The sequence below is a fragment of the Zea mays genome, chromosome 5 (genome assembly GCF_902167145.1).
Source record: "Zea mays cultivar B73 chromosome 5, Zm-B73-REFERENCE-NAM-5.0, whole genome shotgun sequence".
NCBI lineage: Eukaryota > Viridiplantae > Streptophyta > Magnoliopsida > Poales > Poaceae > Zea > Zea mays.
The window spans coordinates 168,827,126-168,831,583 of NC_050100.1; positions in this window are offsets into that span (position 1 = coordinate 168,827,126).

The following is a 4,458-nucleotide window of genomic DNA, read 5'->3' on the forward strand; positions in this document are numbered from 1 at the left end:
GTTCAATCGCTCGGCATTATTTCTAAAATGCCGACGCCGACCTTCAATCACTCGGCGTTGCCTCTAAAACGCCGACCATGTGTTCAATCGCTCGGCATTATTTCTAAAATGCCGACGCCGACCTTCAATCACTCGGCGTTGCCTATAAAACGCCGACCACGTGTTCAATCGCTTGGCATTACTTCTAAAATGCCGACGTCGACCTTCAATCACTCGGCGTGTCCTCTAACACGCCGACCACGTGTTCAATCGCTCGGCATTACTTCTAAAATGCCGACGCCGACCTTCAATCACTCGGCGTGTCCTCTAACATGCCGACCACGTGTTCAATCGCTCGGCATTACTTCTAAAAATGCCGACGCCGACCTTCAATCACTCGGCGTTGTTTCTAAAACGCCGACCCCGTATTCTGTCGCTCGGCATTACTTCTAAAATGCCGATGCCGACCTTCTATCATTCGGCATTGCCTCTAAAATGCGGGTCTTGTGTTCGATTGCTTGGTGTTACTTCTAAAACGCTGATGTCAACCTCCACATCGCTCGGCGTTGTTTCTACTATATCAAAAGAATCAGTTCAACATTCAGGAAAAGCAACGACAAGTCATCGAAAAAGGGGGGATCAACGACAGTTCTTCGTTAAAGGGAAGTTAACGAGTTTACAAACCAACTCTTCACGAGTTGGTACTTCCCTACTTCTACTCTACATTACTACTACTACTAAACTACACTATACTACTCTACATTATTACTACTACTAAACTACGCTAATTACTACTACATTATTCTAGCTATACTAAACTATACTAACATCTAAGAAGACCAGTGGCATCTAGCCACTGGCCCTGCCCCTGCTGCTGCCGCCCTTGGTGCTGCCTTTGCTGCTGTCGCCCTTGGTGCTGCCCCTGCTGCCGTCGCCGCCGCCCCTGCCACTGCCGCTGCCGTCACCGCCGCCGCCGTCGTCGTCGTCGTCGTCGTCCTCATCCTCGTCGCCGCCGTCCGAGTCCTCCTCATCCGAGGAGTACTCCGACTCATGCGAGCCCTCGAGCCCGGAGCGCTCGACGGCCCGGATGTACGTCCAGACCTCCGCGGCTATCCCCTGGGAGTCGTCCGAGTCATCGGACGACGCCGGGGGAGAGACGGGAGCCGGAGACCCCTCGGACTCGGAGGAGAACTCCTCCTCCGAGTATTCCGAGTCACCGAAATCCTCCGATGGAGGAGTCGGCTCGCGCTTGCGCTTGTTTGTTCTTGCCCATGGTGGAAGCAGACAGAGGGGAGGAAAAGAAGGTAGTAAGGAGCAGCGAAGAGATGTGAAGAAACCAGAGAAGCAAAGGGGTTATTTATAGAAAGGAAAGGCAACCGCTCACTTCTAACCGCGGTCACTGAACAGTCGCAAGGCATTCAATAAGCACTTCCACCCATCTGAAGACACGTCAGACGGCGGACGCCGTTTCATGCAACACTACACCCATTGGGACTCTAGTCAACAGCGCAAAGGATATGATTACACTAGCCGTCCCATCGCATTACTACTCAGAGGCAACCGGCTAAAACACTCAGCGTACCAAGCCGTCCCTTGCCCACACCCATTGGGGGGGACGCCCAGGAATTATCAGTATATTTTTCAAAACGGTCACATCCGTGCAGGGCATGCAGTGAATACCTCAAGACAAAAATGAGATATCAGTAAGGATCAGAGGAAAGCCAAATATAGCCAGTAAAGTACAATATATAGCCGACAGAAGCGACGTGAAGACTAGACAGAGAACGTCCGTCAAACGTCCAATCAATCGCAGAAGCAAATAAATTGCACTACCTAGCAAGATATGGATGGATTGCAAACTCGGCTGCTAAAGACAAAATATACGCTGACCTTTGCAGCAAAATATTGATGACATAATGCTGACCTCCAAAGCATAATGCAAAATAGCTTCAAGCCAGTTTCCACAAGCGAAAGGAAGACCTTCGAATGGATTATCCTTAAAAAATCCATTTGAAGGTCGGGGGCTACACCCATTGGGTGCACCTCCGGTGCACCCCATGGAGTATTATTCTAAGCCGATATAGCGCCGACTTCTAAGGCGTAGAGCAAGATTGAAAAGACCGATCCTCAACCGAGATGCAGGAGCGCGAATGGAGATAACCTTGGGAAGAAGACCTTCGAGTAGATTATCTTCTAAAATCTACTCAAAGGTCGGGGGCTACACCCATTGGGTGCACCTCCGGTGCACCCAATGAAGTCCAGAGTCTTACAATCCAAAATGCCAACCTCTAAGGCACAGGCACAAAACCAAACTTTGGTCGAACGAGTGATCAGAGCTAGAGAAGACAGCAGGAAGTCATTTTTTGGACCTTGGATCTTTGAGTTGATTACCTCTAAATCAACCCAAAGATCGGGGGCTTGTTGGGGATAGATATCCCCTGGGTCCACTAAAGAAGTAAAAGGCCTCACGAAAGGCCCAAGGGCCCAATAATTCGTAAGGTCATTCTTTCGTGGGCCTAGGGAAAGACAACCAACAAAGAAAAGAAGACGTGAGACTGATTAGTGCAAACCCAGACGGCACACAACGTCGAACGAATGAATCGCAACAGAGACCCGACTTTCCCGCGCTGAAGCCCCCATGCAACAGAGCCATGCGAGGATAAGTCGGCAAGGGTTACGTAGGGATAAACTCAAGAGGTTCACTATCTTTTAGCTACTTGTTGTTATCATACTCACGTGTACTGCCCCACGGTCGAGTATATAAGGCCTAGGGGGCACCCCCTCAGAACGACCGACCCTGTTCTACTTAGCCACCCACATAAACTCTCTGCGTCCTCTATCCGGAGAACCCTCTTGTAACCACGCTCATATACTCACCAGGACGTAGGGTGTTACGCACTTCTAAGCGGCCCGAACCTGCAAATCTTGTCCACTGTCCCTCGTGCGACCGGCACGAACCATTTTGCTACAGTCGTCGACACCGTCCTACTCCTAAAAAACACCTTGAGGGGCAACCCCGGGTGTGCGGTCGGACCCAAAACACCGACAGTGAGCTCACTTATGGTCGGGGCTCAATAAGTGGGGGGAAAATTAATGCAAGTTTAACAAGGTGAGGCTAAGGTTGAACAGTAAGCATTTTAGTTGGTCAACATTTTATTAACAACACATATCTTACTAATAAGTGTGAATCCCAAGTATTCCCATTAAACAAAGATATAAGAGTATATAAAAAACACTTAAGTGAAACCGTTTAAGCAAACCATTGGCAGATCGTCGGATCTCGATTTATTTCCATCTTCAAGTTCAATTATCATGTGAGGAGTCTAGCCTGCTCTTAACCATGATCAACCACTGAATATCACATAAACAAACAAGAAGAAACAAACACCACTCAATAACATACAACATTCACCATACGTAAAGCTAAAAGAAAACCTAACGAAAAGAGCGTTCGTTTTAAAAAACGTCGCAAGTAATGGTTATAATAAGAAGGTATTCTTTTCAAAAATGTGTGATCTATACTTTATAAAACAAGACATGAGCTTAAAAATATCTTAATTAAAATATGTAAATATTAGGTTCACCAATTTAATCTTTAATAAAATGTCATATGTGATATGTCTAAGATTAAGGGTTTATAAGACGATAAAACATGTTATAACAATATTAAACCTTTTTAACCTTTTAGAAAAGATATATGTCATATATGTAAGGTTAATGGGCTACGAAACACGTTATTAATTTTAGAAGCATTATGGAACGTATTATAATTCATTGTTAAACATTCACTTATGATAAACTAAGATATAAGTCTAAATAGGCTTTATATGAAAAGATCATTATTATTAAACACCTATTTTATGAAAAGCTAGGTTATAGGCCCTTAAGTGGATTTTCATGTAAAAGGCAATGAACGAATAACTATCTTTTAATTTCATTAGAAAACACATAGCCTATATTATTATATTCGAAGTCAATATATAAAGTAACATTTTAAGTTATAAAAGAACTTAAACTCTTATTACTTTATTTTATCCTTTAGGAAAAGCTAAGTGATTCGTATATAATGTGGACTAAATTCTATGAAATCATTAATCATGCCATAAATCTAGTTAAGAACAAATTGACTATAGGTTTGATTAATAAATTATGATAAAGGATAATTAATCTATTAATTATCTTTAATTCTATTGTAGGAACAAATGATCTAATTCATTAGAAAGAAAATTATGTATAAACTATCATTTTAGTTTATAAAAGCAATGACCCTTGTTATCTTTTAGTTAAGAAAATATAAATAATCTATTAATTGGACATATATTTATCTTCTATTTTTTATTAAAAAACATATGGTCTATATATTCTTTTTAGTTTCTATTTAATACAGCTATTCTTAAACATCTATAACGAACCTTGTTAAATATGATATCTATTAAAAAAGGTCATTTTTAAAATTAGAAACAAATTATCTACTTCATT